The sequence below is a fragment of the Amblyomma mixtum genome, chromosome 5, assembly GCF_055824585.1.
Source record: "Amblyomma mixtum isolate Tamu chromosome 5, ASM5582458v1, whole genome shotgun sequence".
NCBI classification, from domain to species: Eukaryota; Metazoa; Arthropoda; class Arachnida; order Ixodida; family Ixodidae; genus Amblyomma; species Amblyomma mixtum.
In genome coordinates, this window is record NC_143016.1 from 58,403,871 (window position 1) to 58,425,530 (window position 21,660).

Genomic DNA, 21,660 nt, shown 5'->3' on the forward strand with positions numbered 1-21,660 from the left:
GCTCCCGCAACGCACATTGACGGCATCCAAATCGCTGGCTATGTTGTTCTCAGCATAGACAACGGCAGGTAAGCCCACTGGTATGCGACGGTTGCAGCCAAGGTCGCGTACCGCTATATCGAAGCAGTTATTGTAACGAAGAAATTGTGGGCCTTCTTCGACTTTATTATAGGTTCAACTAGTCACTGAATAAGTGGATAAACACTTATTAAGTTGCAACGAAACTACAGCCGACAAATAAATGCCGCACAGTAAAGAAGGCACGTAAGGCTGACTAACAACTTACAAGGCTGAATAGCAAGTTGTTAGTTAGCCTTGTGTACGAGTCTTCCTTACTGAGTAGCGCTTATTTGTCGGCTGTAGTTCCCTTGCATCATGAACCACCAACTAGCTCACAAACAAATCCTTCTGCAGCAATTTATTAGGTGGCCGCCCATACTCCGCTTGTGGTACTGCCGCTCCAGTTCAACGCTGCTCTCTCCACGCCTCTTAAACCGGGACACAAAGGTCGACGTTGCGGTGGCAGCGAGATGAGGTGACGGCTCCGCAGTCAGTCCGCGGTCACGGCCGCAAGCCGGGGGAGGGGCGCATCCACTGAAGAGTCCCATCATCTCTCGCCCACCATCGCCGGGAAATAAAGAGAAAAAAGAATCAAGGCGAAATGAAACAAGCCGACGAGTGCACGTCGTCCGAAGGAGCACACCGCTGCGTTTCGCCGTCAGTCCCGTCGCCGTGACAGCGTGCGTACGCCGACGAGGCCTAGCTCACGCGGCCCTCTTTGACGCGGTGGCGCGGACGACGACGAGCTCCCGATGACCGTGGGAGCCGCCGCCGAGCAAAGGCGCACGCGAGTGCTACGTGCGGAGGCGGTCCGGGGAGCCGAGTATCTCTTATCTCATCTCTCGGTGCGGCCGCGGGAGGCGTGTGCGGGGGGAAATATTACGGTCAGGTTTTCCTTTACTCCCTTTTTCTTTCCCTTGCGCAGCGGGTTTGACAGGGGAAGCGCGCGTCGGACAGTATCCGCCGGAGACTCGCGTGGAAGCGGTATGGGTCTTCGCAGCATCGAAGCGAAGGGCATGCGGGCGAATTGCTGGCTGGCTGGCTAATGGAGCGTGTGACCTGAGCGACTCGGTGGTTTTATGGCCCTCTATCTCCGCCGCGATCTTGGGCTCCCGAAACAAGCTCGAGAAAGGAGCGAGCGAACACCGCCACAGATGAGTTGGGAACGAAAGCAATGGTCTTGTGCAACGTCACGAAGCCTACCAGGAAAATATTTTGCGGTCGTTGTCGTGAACCGACCTGAAAGAGAAACGCGCATATCTCTTCTGCAGCGTTCGGCAGGTATTGGGTTACTGCAGCAGGATTTATCCTCTCGCACAGAAAGAAAGGGCCTTCAACAAAATTGGTCGTGTAACCACAATCGATGTTCCCAGGGGGCTTTAGTTTGGACTTCCTTGTCCGTTTGTTTCTTCCTTTTTTTTAACAACATAGCGGTCGTGAGGAAACTACTCCCGGATTAGTGTCCGTCGTTCATAATCGCTTCTAAGTATTTTCTATTATGCTCACAACATTGTGCGTAATCATATCGCCAGCGCGGCAGTGCTAGCGATCTCGCTTTACGCTTCACGACCGCAAAGCGTCGCTCTTGAATTGTCCACAGGAAACTGTACATTGGTTAGCCATGTCACACAAAGTAATAAGTGCTAAGTGAGGTGGAATCGTTTTTACACTAACTTATGTGAAAGGAACTTAGGCGTAGTAATTCCGCTTAGGCTTTCGTCATCCTTGTGGGTGATTCTTCAGAGCACTGGCAGCGCGTCGCAGCCCCTTTTAGACTAAACAAACAGCGCACAGAAAACAGGAAAACAACTGACGCGCTAAAGCGCTTTCTGTTACTTCGTGATTTATGTCCCATTTTCTACGCGCTCTTTCATGAATGATACGGCGCCTTAGCAACCGGGACAATTACGCATACGCAGATTTCAGCTGGACGGAAGGGGAAATTGCGTGACGAGTAGTAAGTAGGCACCTACTGTCCCGGAGCCGCAGAGCCCTGACGTCAGTGAGAAGCCGCGCAGTAACCGGTGCCATTTTGATGCATAACGCGGATATCCAGAGCGTTTTTTTTTTTGCCATTCTTTATTTTATTAGGTGAGAGTGCTTGGTGGTAAGCAACTGTGGCAGCTGGCCTGTTCAGGTTCCTCAGGCTCTTAATGAGATCCTCGAGCATCAAGACTGATCGGAGGACAAGCCCCCTTCGCGGTAGATACTCCTTTTTTCCACCTTGCCTCTTATGCTGAATTCCAATGGCAGATCGAGACCGCTCCGTCGGATCGCGTACGGAGCGCGTCGGAGCGCGTAGATTTGCCACCTCCCAGTTTGCGATTGGAATGCCAGTGATCCCTCGGGAGCGCGACGTCAGCGCCGCAGCGGCGACCGCGGAAACTAGGCGCGCCGCCGGAGCGGACGCCCTGCTAGCTTCGTGTTCGAGTGCGACAGGAGTTGCGCGAGGCGCGATCTCCGCGTTGACAGACGCCGTCTCGGCGAAACAAAAAGGAGGTAGTACGAAGGCCGTAATGTAAAACCAAAACCAAAGCGTATGTACAGGATGGTCCACTCTCCGTGAACACGCGAGTATGCGGCCGCGGTCTTCGGAGAGCCGGTGAGCCTGTCCCTACCGTTCACGAAAGAAGTGGCGGACGACGCGCAGGCAAGTTTCTCGCTGCTCGATTTTCCAGCCTTGCGACTGCGAGACGCAAGCCGCTGAACCAATCAGCGAGACAGTCGAGCTTTCGGCAACGACGCCGCCCGCGGACACGCCGAGCGACGAACTGCGCTGCCCCCCGGCCAACGTTTCTCCCTGGCTGCCGTAGTCGTCGCTAAGCCTAACTGTTTTTCATCGATGCCGCAGCTGAGGGCGCTTCGGAATTGGCCAGCGCTGTAGTAAAGGTGCTACTCGCGTCACCGTTTTACTGTGTTCCTCGTCTCACAATAAAATAAAGACATGATCGATTTCTGCGACGCCTCCAACAGCGGAGCTAGCAGACAGCAGGCCAGCCGCACTGGGCATCAGGAAGAAATTTGCTTGTATCGCAGTTATCACTTCTACCAGCAACTCGGTATTGGCCAACGATCCTCAAAAATGATTCATTTTTTACATTCCTCTACTCCAGGGCTTGTTATGAACGCGAACAAAGAATATTAGCGCATTTTTCTGACGCCGGCGGCAGGCATATACAGGTCGGCAGCTTCACACTCGCTGTCCGGTTCAGACGAATCTTCACTGCTGGGCTCTGAGCTTTCAGTGCCCGAGTCGGAACTGTCACTTCCATGAAGCAAAATTAGTGCCGCACGGCTCGAAGCAAGATCATTGCCGTCCACTGTTGACTGGAAAGTGCCCGTCTGTCCCGGCTCGCCCGGCTCACCACGTAGCGACGACAGGAACGAAGCGGCTGCTGCCGGTCGCGACAGGAAGTAGACGCGGCGGAAAAGAAAACGTCACGCGAGGTTCCGGTCAAATCCGCCGATTTCGGCAGATCAAGAATCGCTGCTCCACGGAGCGATCCGGGATTTACGCCTGATCCCGATCTGCCATTTGAACATACAACTCGCGCTCCCATTTTACCATTGGAATACGACTGATCCAAACCGAGCAGAAAAACTTGATCCCGATCTGCCATTGGAATTCACCATTAGACGCCACACAACCGGATGTCGGACGTTGTGCTCTCGGTGCTGATTGAGTAAAGACCGGTGCACCCAGCGCCACACATGTTACTTCCGTCACCGCCGAGCAAAGAGAGCAGTCCGCCAGTGGCTCATGGAACATGCCGAGGTGTAATATATGAACACTCAGAATCCGAGCTCCGCTTGTTATGGCACGCTTAATCAAAATAAAGATGCTTATCTACTCATCCACACTTACTGAAATGGTGACCGAGAAAGCAGCGTTGTTGTTGTACTCAGGGGTAAATGGTGCGTACCCAAGCACTGCGGGGGATTGGCCAAGACACAGGCGGGCGACTGACAAAAGCTCAAAAACGTTTTTCGAAAAAAAAAAGGCTGGGATATTGGGATATTAAAACAAAGAACAAATTGGTTGATGAGAGATAGGTGCAGTGCTCAATTAGAGACCCACTTCGCCGTCTTCTAATTTTTAGGCATAGGCAGCTGGGATTATGGCAGCCAAAACAGCGCATATGTTGGAAAGGCATAGAAAAATGTGAAACGGGGTTTGCGCTGCGTCCTTGTTACTCCTTTCGTCCTAGCCTTATTTCCTTCGATGTCCAGTTGCTATGAAAACGTCGTACGTGCCCTAACCCCACCATCCTAACGAACACTACGCCCTCCTTCCTCCTCTATGTACCCGACTTACTCACCCCTTCCACAAGTTTCACCTTGTGTAAATAAAAGAATTTTACCGACCAACTAAAGCCATGCGAACAACCCTTTGGGCCTCAGAGGTGAGCAAGTGTTGCAGCGGCATTGAAACTGCTTCTGTAACTACAGGGTCTTAATTCTCTTTGCCCAGTCCTTGTGCCCTTCGCAGTGTTTAGTCATTCTAACTCTTATCTGTTCCTTTCGCAGCCCTGTTTCTTTTCTCGTCATCTATAGCGAGACAAGTATCAACGTAAACAAAGTTGAAACTGAGCTAGTCCCTTAGGTGTGGCCGAGCGAAAGGCGCAAATATTTAAAAACGCCCTCAACAGAACCACGCGACAAGCGCTATTCATGTAACGCATCTGGCTTTGCAGAAATCCCAGCGTTTGGTCTGAGAATGTTTCCTTGGCGTTTTTTCTCACATGTCACAAACCAACGCAAGAATTCGCACAAGCACCGTTACCAACAGCGTCTCTTTAGCTGTCTCTGCACAGAAACTAGATGTCATTTCCATTTCGTACAACGCTGTGCATTGTCTTCGGGCTCAGTATCGATTTAGGCTACATTCTGAACGTTGCATTTAGTTAGCCGCTCTATATGCAACCGCTAATTCTCTTTTCTCGTTCATTCTTTTTTTTCTTACCTTTCCTCCGTGCGTTCGCCCGTACCACCCACCTGGAAAACCACGCCAGGCGTGACGACAACGAGGGCGACCATCCCCGGGCGGAACCGCGAGGTGATGGACCGAAGCGCCCCGCCCTTCGATTGATACAGCGCAGAATCCTCACTTTTCTTTCTTACCCCAAGTTTCCGTTTCTTTTTTTATTATTATTATAACTTCTCTATTGCTTTTCATTTCTTCTCTACCTTATTCCCTTCATTTTTTTGTTTCGCTGTTTGTTCTAGCTTCTGTTAAGCTGGTCGTTTGTTCTCCTACGTGGCAGAGCAAGACCCTAATGCCTTAGCAGAGCATACACAGTGTTGCGCAGAAGAGTGCCGCGGGCACCTAATTTTCGACGCCACCACGACCTCTGAGCAAAACAGGCAGCCAAAAAAAGAGGCGAACTAAGGCCAGGCGAACTAAGGCCGGGCGAAGGGCGCCTCGGAGCCAAACAACAACAACAAACAGCAGCAGCAGCTAGTGAGCGCTCCGCTGTGTTCTCGCCGAACCGCGAACCGTGTAATTGCGGTGGCCGCGAGTCCGTGCGTGGGGGCCAGCGTTGTATGCAGGAGGGGCAGTCGTTTTGCACTCACTTTTACATACTTTTGCCGAAGGCGTCCCTGCGGCTATCACGGCGTTTGCAGGAACTGCAGAAGCTCGGAGTCTCTTGCGGCGTGTCCATATTGCTTCTAGGGAAAGTTCTGCGTGGGTTGGAATTAGCAAGTACGCGCGTTAGGGCACGGGAAGGGATCTGCGTACACTGAACGTATACGCTTATTAAGACTTTCGAGCATTGCAAATAAGACGCGAAGCTGTTGAGACTTCGAACAATGCAATTCCACGACGCCTCTCAAGGGACTCCTTGTTCACCTTAATCGAGCTACTAGGAATTGCAGTAAATTGCCAGTATGAAGTGCCAGTCTTTGGTAAAACCTTCGCTTTTCACTTAATATAATCCCAGTACCGGTGGTCTATGTAGTCGCTACAGTATTCAAATGCCGATAATGCCAGCCACGAAGAGCGCGTGAAGGCTCCCAAAGTGAGAACAACAACGTAACCCACAGACTAGGAAAAACAATTGAAAGGTGAGTGAATACATGTTGAAAGTATAAGTTAAGGTTCCGTCGCATATTGGCCACGCGATGACGTACGATCGATCATCTTCCCTGTCCGCGCCCCCCGTGTGCATTCACTCTCCCGCTCAGCGCCATGTGTTGCGTGTGCGGTCCAAATACAGAGCACACACGCGCTACACTAATTCGCCCTTGCAGCGGACCTCGTCTGGCACAGTGAAGAGGACACCCGCATCTCTCCCCACCCATGAAGTTGCTTCCAATCGCCCCTTGCACAAAACCTTGCCACCCCGTTTAAATGGCTCGACGCATATGCCACATGTAGCGCTCGCCATGGCCCGCTGGACACGGAGTCCATTTTTTTGCTTTCCGCGGCATTCATCGAGTGCAGGCAACACCTCTTCGCCGTGACGTCCTGTCTTTTTTTGCTCCTTTTCTTTTGTTTGTTCCGTAGGACTGTATTCGACGCGGGCGCCCCGGGTGGCATATGCGCATCGCGATTCGACTAAACGACGTTAAATGGGCCCCACACGATCGGGCTTTTCACTGCTCTAGCTCTCTGCACGTATTCTCTACGGACGTGAACCGTGTCGTAATTTGTTCCGCAGTGCTGAGTCGATCGAGCAGACCCATCATCACGTGGCTGCACCGAACAACCCTAGCCTCGTAATTTCCATGTGCCAGTTGTGACTCGGTTCGGCTCACGGGTTGTGCCGTGAACGTAGCCGAGGGTGTGGGCAGGAGCACCAGCAGTAGTCATCGTCATAGGGGGGGATGTTCGTTTGATCCCTTCCTACAGCGTGAACAGCAGTGCATGTCGAAGTCTTTCTGGGCGCCGATGATAGACAGCTTCCCAAAGACAGCAATGAATTGGAGCGAAGGCCTGAAGAGGTAAGGTAGCGGGAGATCTTACTGGTCATCAAGTGGATAGCCTCGCGCGGTAGGTCTATATACTGCTGAGTCATTCTGGCGAACAACAGCCGTGAGTTCGTGTATAGCTTAGACTTGGTCCATTCTTGAATCTTCGCCTTGCCAAGTCTTGATTTTTCAGCCCTCCACTAATCAAACATTTTCAGTGTATAGTAACTGGTGATAACGTGGACGGATAGACTTCCTAAACGCTGACTATCCCAAACCTAACTCTGCTATTTAAACAAATCCACTGCATGGATGATGCTATAAGAGAAAAATTAGTCTGTTTCATTGTCGAGAGACGGTATCAGCACGAAATGCATTGCAGGAAAGGTGTAACCCATTCTAGAGCGACTCATAGATGGCGGTAGCCGCACACTGATACTAAAGCCCCTTGATAATATCAAATCATCAGGGGGCTTTAACTGGTACATGCCATGGCCTCTGACTGCTGAACGCGTCCCTGTCTTCATCCGCTTCTGTTCTCCAAGCTGGGCGGCGTGCAGGTCTCCCTGACTGCTTTCGCGGCTTTAGCAGCCTCCGACATCAGCCGTTTTTTTTTTTTTTTATGTACGGCGTGCTCAGTCTCTTTCGACGCTTTTTGTGCTTTATGTGCCGCTGCATTCAGAGTCTAGTTTTCGTGATGGGCAGCGCATTCAACGTCTCTCACTCCTTTCGCTGTTTGACGCGCCATAGCTCTCACCCGCAGGGTTGCCAGATGGCTCCGGCCTCTGGTAGCCAAATCGGCCTATGTAGTAGCCCAAACATAGCCAAAAGCGAAAATTTTGCGTAGCCCAAAAGTAGCCAAAAATGTCTGTTTTTGGGACGACATTTCTTAAGCATATTAAATTAATTTTCGGCAAGAATATTTACATATTAGATTTTTTTCCCGCACATGATGTCGGAGGTGGTGCCCACGGCGTGTTCTTTCCGTTGTTACGTTTCGCATCCCTCATGCGCGCTAACCAGTGCTGCTAACCAGGTCCTGAAGATAGGACCGCAGTTCCACTTTTCATGCGCGGCAGTATGCCATATCACCTGAGGCGGGTTACGACAGCCAGTCTGCACGCGGCAAAGAACGGCGGCGCTATATAACGCAATCGCAGCTCTAGTTTATAAATATTTCACCTTTTAAATGTTCGCGTGCAGATTACACACATCGACAGTGAAAATACCTTGCTTTATACTTACGCAGCCTCACATTTCAATTTTATGCATTAAGAGAAAGGGTCTCGCTGAGAGCGTCACCTCAAAGCACCTAGCATGCGCCTTCTTGAAGCTACATTCGACGATATGCATGAGCTCAGAATAAATTAAGGATATGTGCCATTAGATGATAATCTATGTCGATTTCATCTTCAATCTTCAGTCTAACAGTACGTTCACAATAATGAGAAAAGCATTTTACCCTGGAATTCCGGCTCCTTTTCCATTTCTTTCTGTAGTTCCAGATGCACATAGCCATTTGCCCATTCTGATTAAAGTTCTCGTAGCGACGGATCTAATGCCATGTCATGCCACTAACTTCCGCCGTCCTCGTTAGTAGTTACAATGGGTTCCGCGCCGCGCCAAGGGATGGGCACCGCATGAGTGCACGCGGATTACGCAACGGACACGGCGCTCTCGCGTAGCTCGCAATGAATCTCGAGGGCTGCACGTGTACCGCTTGAGGCTGCAGAAAACAGAGTAGGCTCTTGCGAGTGGCGCGCTTGCTGTGTCCACCACGAGATTAGGAAGAAACAGAAGAATACCTTATTAATGCGTAAGAAATTACTTGCCTCATGCGTATCTTGAGCAGAATGTGTCCGCAGAGCCAGAATAAACAATACAAGAAAAGGATATGCCTGGCGGTGGGTTTCCAACCAGCCACTACCGCAGCCGAAGCGGACGCCCAAACCACTAGGCCACGTCTACGGCTAACGATTAATATGTGAGGATCACGAAACCAACAGAAGCGAAACAGTAGCATTTAATGCTTACGCATTCGCACCACATAGGGAGACTTAAGTTCTCTTTGTGTTTTACCTCTATCCTGGTACCATGGTCACCCGTGGTGCACCGTCAATGGGAGAACGCTCACGTGTGCAGACGGCAACAGTCTATGTTCGGTGGCGCGCGGGCGCGGGTGGCGTTAGTTCGCGAATTAAGTGGAATCTATAGGCCATTAAGTGTTTTGCTGGGGGCAGCTTTCACGTAGTGTCCACTCTTTATAAAAGAAATCGAAAGGCCATGAGTAAAGCAGAAATTTGGGCAAGTTGGTACTTATTCATTCTTTCAATAAACCCAGTTGGTAGTCAGCGCCTGTTTGTCTTTACCCCTCAGTTTCCGCGTCCCGTCTTTGTTGCGCTGTTTCAAGAATGAAAGGCCATGATCCTTGGCCGCCTGACACATGCTAGTTTTCTCGAACACAGCGTTTACAAATTGTCATTTTGTAGCAGACGCGCTCAATTTTTTTTATTTTTTTAGCCTGCTATAGCCTGCATTTTTATTCCAACATGCCTTTTATTTCTGTCCCTGCGTTATTGTAACAGAGCACATTATAACTACTTTAACTTTTTTTTTCACGCATGAAAAAGATGTAGCCCAAAAGTAGCCACATAGCCAAACCGAAATTTCTGACGCCAACTCGGACAAAAAGTAGCCCAATTTGGCTATTAATAGCCCAATCTGGCAACCCTGCTCACCCGCTCCTTTTCGGCTTTAGTGACGCATTAGGCCACCTATCGGCCGCCACCTCAACTTCCAGCGCTGTTACATAAATCTGTCATGGGCAGCATTGCCGATGATGATGATGAAAACATGTTAATTTGAACTAAAATTAACGGTCGGTCTCCATATTCCAGGAGTCCATTGGATCTTGCAGCTACTCTAGCCCTTTCGGTCAGCTCTTGCTGAACTTTCGGATCTGAGCTGGAGAGCATTTCCTCCCACCACTCGATCGTCGGTTCTTTTATTCTTTCCATTTCTGTGTCGTTTCGGGAGAACTATACCATTTGGTATGGACGCCATTGTAGAGCCTGTCTATATAAAGACTCAACTGGCTGAATTGCACAGCCAGGGCGTCAGCATTACTGGCTCCAAGCGTTTGGAAGCGCAAAGCGAACTAATGAAAGATGAGGAAGGCGACGATTTACAAGCACCAGAGCCTACCAGTTGGAAAACACCGAGGAAAAAGCTTTGGGTCTGGCCAAGTATTAGGTACACCGTCATCTGATTAACAAGTGCGTAGCGGCGAACGTATACTTGCCTGAAATAAAAGAACTGTAAGGACGTTATCGGATTTTTTTTTTCGACTGCAGCGTAGGAACTTTTGGGAATATGGGCGGCTACCCGACGGACCAGTTGGATCGCTGCCAAGTTCGTTCGCCTTCTGACATAGCCCCACCTGCACTCGCAAAAGAAATTTCCGCCTTCCCGAGCGGTTTCTTGATATTTGACGCACACTTCTACGCACCATACGTTAAAGAGAAGCATATGAGAAGTTAAACGTTATAAGCACGCGATGTCTGAAACGCTGTGTAAAGAGTAACCCTCCTCAGTTCTTCCAGTACTGCGGGTGGAGACACGGTAAAATAATGGTCAAGCTGCCACCTCGGGACAGGCTGAACATTTTGTCTTGTGAGGGCCTCACTACATAGTCTGTCTTACAGTTTGTTTGCTTGACAGTGGACGGAAGAATCAGGAGGTCATTGGCAGAAGGCCTTTGTTCTGGCGTGGGTTCAACTCAGCTGGTGGTGATGGTGGGGATAGCGAAGGGAAGGTATGCGCACGCCACGCCGAATTCTCAAAGCTATAGCTGCATCTGAGGACAGTCGTGACAGGTTCGCGCCCGTCACTTCGGCGATCGAGACAGACTGGCTTGCGGTAGCACTAGAAATGCTGCATTACCACGCGCCTATTTAATGCACGAACATTGCAAATTTTGTCCCTTATTTGCAGGTGAGAGCAGTGGCTTCCATTTCGGTACCACCAAGCTTTGAGAGAGTATGTAAACGGTGTCAGAGTTGTAACTTTCGTCGCCGCTATGTGACATTTTTAGTCTTCCTTGCTATGCTTGAGTATATGTGGCATGCATAGTGCGTGGTCATAAGTGGTCGTGTTTCTTCACTGTTTAACATAGAGCCCTGCTCTCTAGAAGGCTTTGTAGAAGTTACGAGAGAGAAGGACGGGAAAGGGTCAGCAGCACGCAGTTCACGAAAAGTGTTGGGGGGTTCCTTGTGAAGCACCCTGCAGTGTTCCTTTCAGTTGTGTTCGTATCTTACCAAAAGAGGGAGGGTCTCGGTTTTCTTCAGAGCAGGAAATATGAAATTCAGCAGTTTCATCTCATTAAGGAAGGAAGGAAGGAAGGAAGGAAGGAAGGAAGGAAGGAAGGAAGGAAGGAAGGAAGGAAGGAAGGAAGGAAGGAAGGAAGGAAGGAAGGAAGGAAGGAAGGAAGGAAGGAAGGAAGGAAGGAAGGAAGGAAGGAAGGAAGGAAGGAAGGAAGGAAGGAAGGAAGGAAGGAAGGAAGGAAGGAAGGAAGGAAGGAAGGAAGGAAGGAAGGAAGGAAGGAAGGAAGGAAGGAAGGAAGGAAGGAAGGAAGGAAGGAAGGAAGGAAGGAAGGAAGGAAGGAAGGAAGGAAGGAAGGAAGGAAGGAAGGAAGGAAGGAAGGAAGGAAGGAAGGAAGGAAGGAAGGAAGGAAGGAAGGAAGGAAGGAAGGAAGGAAGGAAGGAAGGAAGGAAGGAAGGAAGGAAGGAAGGAAGGAAGGAAGGAAGGAAGGAAGGAAGGAAGGAAGGAAGGAAGGAAGGAAGGAAGGAAGGAAGGAAGGAAGGAAGGAAGGAAGGAAGGAAGGAAGGAAGGAAGGAAGGAAGGAAGGAAGGAAGGAAGGAAGGAAGGAAGGAAGGAAGGAAGGAAGGAAGGAAGGAAGGAAGGAAGGAAGGAAGGAAGGAAGGAAGGAAGGAAGGAAGGAAGGAAGGAAGGAAGGAAGGAAGGAAGGAAGGAAGGAAGGAAGGAAGGAAGGAAGGAAGGAAGGAAGGAAGGAAGGAAGGAAGGAAGGAATAGACTTTAATGTCCATTGTCCAACGAATAAGGGGATCTACCCACACCCTGACACGCAGGTCAGGGGGCAGGTGCCGCCGCCTCAGATGCAGGCTGGGAGGTCTTGGGTTCCAGCAGCCTCTTCAGCCAGTTGGACGAGCAGGAGCTGGAGCTCAGGGTCCGAGCTACGCAGCAGGGTCTCCCAGGTGTCTCTACTGTCTATATTGTGCTTCCCCCGGGAGAGTATGGGCCTTCCCATATTATGTGGTCGAGGGTCCCTCTCGCGCTACAAAGATTACATTTATCGCTCCTGGCCTCGGGGAACATGTGGTTCGTCATAACCGGGTGCGGATAGATATAAGCTTGCAGTCGCCCCATGCATCTGCTTGTCTGTTGTCTAATTTCGGATCTGGTGGGGGTACCAGTCTACGCTCCAATCTATAACGCTGCGTGATCTTCCCATATTTTAGCATGCGCTTTCCGCTCCCTCTGTCATCGAGGGGCCCTGTAGCGGCTCGGCGGTAGAGATCTCGAGCCAGCTCGTGGGCCGCCTCATTGCCGGGGATGGCTTCGTGCGCCGGAGTCCAAATTATTTGAATTTTCCTATCCAACTTTCTCTGGCCTAGGATTCTGGCCGCTAAGGGCGAGATCCTTCCCTTGCTAAAATTTTGTATGGCAGTTTTGCTGCCACTGATGACAAACTTCGCTTCCGTTCCAACGCAATCTACCGCGATCACAATTTCCTCGGCAACTTCTATGCTCTGCCCGCGCAAAGTAGCAGCTGTCACGGGATTGACCCGGCCGCTGTGGACCGTTGCCATCATAAAACCGCCACCACCTCCCGCCGCGTCTACATAAGCCACCTCATGTTCCGAAATTTTGCCGAATCTAATTTCTAATATCCCGGCTCTTTTTCGCCTCCTGTGTGTGTTATATCCCGGGTGCATGTTTTTTGCAGGGGGGTGGGGGGGGGGGGGAATCATCAGATTTTGTTTGACCTCCCTATCTACCTCCACCTTTTGCGTAGGACCCCTATCCGGCTTTATTCCAACTTCGGTCACAATGGCTCTTCCTGTCTTCGTGGTGCTAAGTACGCTCCAGGGATCGGTGCTGTCTCCCCTACTCTTCAACGGAAGTGCGGTGAATCCTTTTTGATAATCGCCCTTTTCTCCACCACTATTTACATACGTTTCAAGAATGTTGCACCCACAAAAACTTCGCGTACCAGCAACCCTTTTTTTTTTAGGTATCATTTCGCGTGGTTCACCGCAGCGAACAGTTTATTCACCAGCGCATAGTTTGATGTGGTCACGTGACGCACTACACTTAATAAACCGCTTGACTACTAAAACCCTCGATTGACAGTGCTTCAGAAACCACTGAGATATGCGGACCTACTAACGCAAAGCGTTGCGGCAGTAACCCTCAAAATGAAGTAGCCATAAATGAAGGGAGTAATTACTCGTTCGCAACCACACAAGCGCTGCCACACGGCTAGGAGGAAACGCTGTACAGTTTTCTGAGAAACTTCGCAGTGAAAGAAAAATGCGCCTTGGTCTAGAGTTCGAACCCGGGACCACCGCCTTTCAGGGCCAGTCTATTTACCAACAGAGCTAACCAAAACGGCCAGCAGTTCGCAGGGCGAAGCGTTATTTATTAGCATTAATTACTGGTGAGAAATGACTACCTTGACAGAAATTTGGAAAATTGCCTTAGATAAATAGATTACACCAGCGCCGTTCCTGCTTCGCATTGTTGATCAATTCTGCATCGCCCTGCCAACTTCCAGCCGTCCTGGCTAACTCAGTTGGTCGACCGACTGTTCCAGAAGAGCTGCAGTATCGGAGTTCGAGTCTCGACCCAAAACGAATTATTTTTTTCCACTTCTAAGTTTGCGAGAAAACTGTGTACCTTACGTTTGTAGTCATGTGTCTGCACTCGTATGTGCTAATGAGAAAACGCTTCTTTCACAGCTCTTTCTTTTAAATATGCCAGGGCACCAAAGTAAACACCCTGGGCTAGTCCTTCCGCCTGGTTCGAGCGCTGCCCCAAAACCTCCAGTGTCGTGCAAGAAAGCACGCTTGCTGCACAAGCGATGCGCGTTCTGATCTATAGAGCGGTGTTTCTTTAAACCTCATGTCTCCTGCATCCCCATCCTTTATTTCTAAACTTACGCCTAATAGCACACTCGTTCATTAATAAAAAAAAACCTTGTTCTCGCGTTAACAATGGTCGTGTAGAGCCCTATGAGAGAGAAAGGCCGCTAGCGTACTATATTTGTAGTGCTATTTTACGCCCATATTCGATTACAATTTAATTGCAAACCGCCTCAAAGCAAGCCTCTGAGGAAGAGCTAGACGATGGTCATTCTGGCTCCTGGTGAACGTCAAGAACAATAGGAAAGGATGGGACGGGGGAATATGACTCACCCGTGAATTCAGGCGACAGCGACACAAAAAGAATTTACAAATAGCTGTTACAGAAACGGAGGAGGGTACAACTTACGGCTGTTTGCACCGTGTTTGCAAGAAAAGCATCAGCGCTGTCGTAACGTCACCGGCTACGCATCCTCTCTGTGTGTAATTGCGTACCACATCTACAACAATAACTGATGGGCATGGTGGTCAGACGGGATTTCTTGTCTAACAACAGAAGCTTATTCAAGCCATGCATATAAAGGCGCCAGCGACACTGAAAAACAGAAAAACACAATGAACCGCGACAGATATCCCTCCGACCAGGCATGTTTTTGATACCACAAGGTTAACACGTATGCAAAAATTAATGTTCTTTTTGCAAGATAGACAGAAGGGGTGCTTGCACACCTCTGACCCAACTTCATGATCTCAGACGCCTCGATAACTTCTCTAGTCAGCTGATCTTTGTGTTTATCACCAGTCCTGCTTTTTTCGTATTAAGGCTGGCAAGAACAATCACGGCAGTGGACACCGATGTGGCGGGCAGCATTCTTGACATCGTTTTTGCGTTCCCTCAGCCTATCGTTCAAACAAAGACCAGTTTGCCAACATAGGAACCACCACAACTCAAATGGATCGCATACACAAGATTTTCTACGCACTTCACAAATTTAACCTCATGCTTTTTTGTGCAGACGGGTTCAGCTTCAATTGACTTTTTAGGGCCATTTACACGCGCGCGCAAACTTCTCAATTTCACAGGAGCTGAAAACACATCTACTCCAGCTCTCTTACCAATTCTTTTCAAATTATGCGAGACAACATGAATGTATGGTATGACAGGCACATTTTTTCTTCTGTTACTGTGGTCGACTGCGGTGCCAAGTTTCAACTTTTTCAGCATCCACTCCGCTACTGCTGCTAAAACGCGTAAACAGCGCTGTGTATCATCCCTTCTTGTCCTCTGGCCTTGTGCTGTTGCGCTGTTGCACAAGAAATCACATCTACAGACCGCAGCGCTATTCTGAACGAAATTTTGGCGTTCGGTGAAGTGTAGCCGAAAGGAACGGCAACTTTCTTTTCGAAAAGGAAAAAAAAATGGCTGTGGTTTAGTTCTGATTAAACCTGGAGTGATGGGATAGCTACAGCTGGCCGAATGGAACTGGCCGAGTCAAATTGCAAAGTCTGTCTTTCGCCGCTACGTTTCGCTGGGCGTTCCTTCTTCATCTTCGTCCCTGGACATGGATTCATATTCTCCCCTTCTCCCCCTTTCCACTCCTCCCCCACTCGGTTTCGCCGACGCGCCGCGCCGCCGGCAGCTGCTCCACACTACGTGACCAACCACGTGACCAGCCACGGCGCCGCCACGCTGAAGGCTCGAAATGCTAGCGTAATGTAGGCGCGCGGCGCGCACACCAGCTGCGGGCTATGACGTCACTCCGCGCATGCGCACAGCTGGCGGAGCGGTGGTGCCACGGCTCAGCGCGCAGCCATGCTGACCTCGCGAAGCGGCTGGCGTAGTGTAGCTATCGCTACAAAAATATAAAGCAAGCCACAAATTCCTCGCGAGCGTCAAATTAAATCCCAGTTCACGAGCTATCAAATTTAAGTCAAGAATGAACCGTTTCATCAAATGCTGAGTTTAAGAAGAATGAAAACTTAGCGCCTTGCTTTCGTTAAGTCAGTCGTGAAGACGAGGCCATTACTCCCCACGGTACGAACAGCCGAGATCAAAATTCTTTATCGCACTCAATGAATGTTTTACATCATCATCATCAATATCGGACCTTGTGGTTCGCTTCTGTGCCTTATAATGGAATCATACAGTAATAAAGCTTAATAAAAGGTACAAATCGAAGGCTTTACAGGCCGACGCACCTACATTCAGTCATAATGACGAGATAATCGAAAGGCCCCGCCGCGGTTGCTCAGTGGTTACGGCGCTCGGCTGCTGACCCGAAACACGCGGGTTCGATTCCGGCTGCGGCGGCTGAATTTCGATGAAGGCGAAATTCTAGAGGCCCATGTACTGTGCGATGTCAGTGCACGTTAAAGAACCCCTGGTGGTCGAAATTTCCGGAGCCCTTCACTACGGCGTCCCTCATAGCCTGAGTCGCTTTGGGACGTTAAACCCCAATAAACCAAACCAAACCGAGATAGTCGAAAGGTTCTATGAAGACGCATTATCGGCAATGAGCAGAATAAAAACGTAGTACGCTGTCTCATGGGCGACTGCAATGCCAAAGAAGGCAAGAAGCAGGCAGGTGACCATAGGGGATTGCGGCCTAGGTTCTAGGAATAGCAGGGGGGAGTTATTGGTAGAGTTCGCAGAACAAAATGGTTTACGGATCACGGATACATTCTTCTGCAAACAGGAGAACAGGAAGTGGACTTAAATGAGCCCGAACAGTCAAACTGAAATTAAATAAACTTCAAATTGTGCATGCATCCTGGAATCATGCAGGATGTAGTGGTACTCGGTGTGGTGAGATGTTATGACCATAATATGGTGACGTAAATATGGGAACGCTGGCAAATAGTTAGGGTGAAGCACCTCAAGTTAGCGGTAAGAGGGAAAGAGTGTGAATTCAGGATATCGCTTTAACGGAGGACGAGGACCTCAGTATTTAAGAGTTTAATCAAAATCACATAAATATAGTTTAGAATGCTCAGTAGAGGGGTAGCAAGACAGCATACTGACAAATTGTCGCAGGAGACGAAAGACCTAAAACGCCAAACTCTTAAAGCCTCTAACCCCATAGATAGGATAAAGCTGACAGAACTGTAAAATGTTATCAATAAGCGTAAGCCAAACGACATAAAGAAGTGTAATGTGGAGAGAATCGAGTAGGCTGTAAACAAGGAAAGTAGCACAAAAGCGGTCAAGAAAAGATAAGTAGTCGCTGGGCAAAGGGACGCGAATGACAGTGCCAATACCAATAAGGGTAAGGTAGTTGAAATAGCCGAAAAATTTAAATAGATATACAGTAGCCGAAATAATCAGGATGCTCAAGAAGAAGCCAGTGGTTCGAACGAAACGGGCATGCCCTCTGTAGCAAAATAGGAAGTAAGCAAAGCTTTACGAGTAATGCAAAGGGGGACAGCAGCTGGTGGGGATCACGTAACAGCAGATTTGTTGAAGGATGGCGGGGAGATTGTGCTAGAAAAACTAGCACCATGTATAAGCAAAGCCTTATGACCTCGAGCATACCGCAGTTTTTGAAGAACGTAACGTGCGCTGACATCGCACAGCACACGGGCGCTTTTTGCATTTCGCCTCCATCGAAACGCACCCGACCGCGGTGGTGGTGGTGGTGGTGAAAACTTTTAATTACTGAAATAGAGTTTGGGAGCCACGGAATGGCCCCGCTACATTGTCGGCGTCCCTAGTCCGGGACACCGCATGACAATGCCCCGTCTCTCGCCCGTTTCACCAGAGCCCTTTGGGACTCAAGCGAGAAGCAGTTGAGGATGGCAGTCTCCCATGCCTCTCTGGAAGGGGTAGGGGAAAGGGGCAGGTGGGGATTCTCAGTACATGCCCACACCATGCGGAAGATATCACAGCTCTCCCCCACAGTGCGGGCATCGCCCATCCGTGTTAGGATCGTAATGTTTTAAGATTGCAGGACAGAGTAGAGTACCTGTCTGCAGGCGCCTTAAAGTTCGCTCCTCCGTCTTACTCAGCCCCTTTGCAGGGGCCGGGAAAAGGCGGTGGTTGTCGCTATAATGCGTTATTATTTCCCTGAATCGCAGCAGCGGCTGGTTAGTCTCCGAGTCAGAAGAGCTGGGATGAGGAGCCCGGTGAATAAGCGCTCGGGCAGCCGCGTCAGCGGCCTCATTACCTCGTAAGCCCTGATGGCCAGGAGCCCAAATGATTCTTTTCTGTGTTGGATCAGTGGCAGTCCGTCTTAGAATGCAAGCAGCTAAGGGGGAGATCTCCCCTGCCAAGTAATGATCACATGCTTTTCGGGAGTCCGTAATGACGATTCTCGAACTGGCGTGGGCGGCAGCAAGCGCTATCGCTACTTCCTCGGCTCGCATTGAATTCGGGGCTCGAAAAGAGAGTCCATCAACGTGCATTTCCTGGTGAACGACAGCGGCCGTGTAAAATCCCGCGGGCGATGGCCCTGCTACGTCTACAGGCGGCAGCGTGGTCAAAATTAATCTGGAGCCCTCCACTGCGGCACCTCTTCCATCCTTTCTTCTCTCAGTCCCTCCTTTATCCCCTTTCCTTACTGCGCGGTTCAGGTGTCCACCGAGGTATGCGAGACAGATACTGCGCCATTTCCTTTTTCAAAAACCAATTTCCCAATTTTTCAACGTTGGCATCATCTTAATCCATACGACGGGGGACGTCAATTACTTGAAAAATTACAGACCGCTCAGCTTACTGTGCGTTATCTGCAAGGTATTTAATAAGGTAATTGCTACTATTGCCACGTATCACTGTAGTGTCCTTTCGTTCGCGCTCAAGGCCGCAGGAACGGGGCGTTATCATTTTTGTTCGTGCGCGAGAAGCGACCGGACTGATCTCGATTGATCACAGCCATGAAGAAGTGCATTTACGTTTTTCCAGATTACTGTAGTTACCTTTGACCTATTTTCTCGCAGTTTCCAAGCCGGCTTTAAATTGAGCGATGCAGCGAGCGGCAGGCATGCTGTTCGACGACCGCCAAACACGCTTGTTGCTACGCCGCCGCCGAGTGATTCAGTTCTTTGCAGGCGCAAGTCAGCCCAAATAAATAGCTTCGTTTAGAAGCCATTCTCGCTGTTTTCCTGTTCGCCGGACTGCAGTCACCACTACGTGACACCTGGTGGAGGTGCTGGTGCTGACCTGCTATCTTGGTAAGCCCCATCACGATGGAACCTGGCACACAGCCAACGCCCGTCGTGCTTCGACAGCCCCGTGAGCCTCCGTCTTTCGGTGGAGAACCACACGAGGATGTACAAGACTGGCTGGACATGTACAACCGTGTGGCAGCGCTGAACGCCTGGGACTACAGCGCCAAGCTTCGAAACGTTTATTTTGTATTGGATGGCACTGCGAGAACGTGGTTTGAAAACCACGAATCTTCCTTCACGACCTGGGCGACTTTCAAGAAGCAGCTGGTGGGTACGCTCACTAGAGTGCTGCAGTCACGAATTCAACACCCAAACGAGACCGTGACTGCGTATGTGGAAGAAATGAAACGCCTTTTCAGGCGCTCGAACCCTGACAAGAGAAGAAGCTCAACTTGCTAATGCGTGGCGTAAAGGAGCAACTTTTCGCCGGTTTGATCCGGGATCCTCCAAAAACCATCGCTGAGTTTTTAGTCGAAGCTTCCACCATTGAAAAGACCCTTGACGCCAGGACCCGTCACTAAAACCGACCACTTTAAGTACTGACGGCAAGCCCCCCAGAAGATACCCTTGCAAGCGGAGATAACCTGCGAGATTTGATACACGAAATTGTTCGCGCAGAACTTTGTCGGCTGCTGCCATCCCCAACGCAGCAGACGCGGCAGCCCCAGGTGGCGTCGCTCACGGACATCATCCGCGACGAAGTACAGTATGCACTTGGCTCCCCGTCACCGACGACTCCATCGGAAGGTGAAGCCATGACCTACGCCTCCGCACTACGCAGTCCTCCGCCCCGACAAAACCCCACAAGAGCGACGACACCTAGCTACCGCCCGCCCACCTTACGAGCGACACAACGGAATTAGGAAATGCGACCAGTGGAGAACTCCCGACCAGCGCCTTCCACTATGCTTTCACTGTGGCGAAGCCGGTCACATCCTCCGGCCCTACCCATACAGAAGAATCGGCATCCGAGGGTTCTCTTACGACACCCCACGACCGCGACCCGGCTAGCGACCCGTCGAAATCGAGGAGTTTTTGCATCGGGAAGAATGCTCATCGCTGAGCAGCCGATCACGTTCCCCGTCGCCATCGTCACCTTCCTTTGTACCTGGCTACGCCGTGCGCGGACGCTCGCCCCCCCCCCCCCCCCCCTGAAGGTTAAACTGAATAAAGCAGCCTCTGGAGGTGATGTTGCTTCTAAGCGCAAAAACAAAGATCCTCCATCGACGAAAACGCAAGACCATGCCACAACTACGATGGAAACACCGACGTCGACGCGGCCAGACTTGAAGCTTTTACCGCTGCCCACAAAAGTAACGCCGGAGTACTCCCATCGCAGCCTCACTATTCGACGAAGCCGAGATTGGACACCGAAGACAACGTGCAATACGAGAACGTGAACAAGTGACCTTGAAGTTACGGTCGATGGTCACGCGGTTACTGCCTTGGTTGACACGGGAGCTGACTACGCCGTCATGAGCGGCCCACTTGCTGTCCGACTCAGGAAAGCAACAACCACTTGGGATGGCCCGCTGATCCGCACCGCAGGTGGTAGGTAACCTTATTACGCCGTCAGGACGCTGCACCGCGAGAGTTACAGCAAATGGGCGAACCTATGCTACTACCCTCCTGGTACTACAGCAATGCTCGCGAGACGTGATTTTTTTAATGCAGTTCCTGAATGAACATCGGGCGATCATCAACCTTCGATCTAAGTCGATCAAGCTTTCCACGGACAAAGCCATACCTGCTGCGACGAGTGCGACTCATCACGTTGCCTTAAACGTCCTCGACGAAGCATTGAGCGTTCCGCTCCGATCAAGTGTCGTCGCCTGCATAGGTACTGGAGACATCGAAACTGCCGAAGGCGTCGTCAAGGGCAACACCCAGTTACTCCTGGATCGAGGATTGGGCGTCGCAAGGGGAGTCGCCCAAATCCGAAATGGCCCCAGGGGCTGCTAACCAACTTCACCGAAGAATAATGGCATCTAAACAAAGGTACGGCGATTGCTGTTCTCGATGAGCTGGCAGACATGAGGGACATATTTGCCCTCCCCGACCAACTCGTAGAACCATCTGACCAAGGCCATCAACCCACGTTTGATATCAACCCAGCATTACCCCGGAGCAGACAAAACCAAATACGCAGTCTTCTTTAAAGGTACAGCGATTGCTTCTCATCAGCATCGAATGTGCGACGAACCCGGCTTGCCAAACACCGCATTGTCACAGACGAACACGCCCGACCACTGCGGCAGAGCCCCTACCGCGTATCGCCGCTAGAACGCCAAGCTATCCGCAAGCAAGTTGAGGAAATGCTTCGTGACGACGCCATCCAGCCATCGAGGAGCGCCTGGGCAGC

General features: G+C 50.4%; 1 long non-coding RNA gene across 1 annotated transcript; it reads left to right on the forward strand.

The window, feature by feature from the left end:
- The first annotated feature begins 2,432 nt into the window (after positions 1-2,432).
- On the forward strand, positions 2,433-2,964 carry LOC149342309 (uncharacterized). The gene is made up of 2 exons (XR_016282667.1): positions 2,433-2,662; positions 2,739-2,964. It is a non-coding gene; the product is annotated as an uncharacterized LOC149342309 (long non-coding RNA).
- The last annotated feature ends 18,696 nt before the right edge of the window (positions 2,965-21,660 follow it).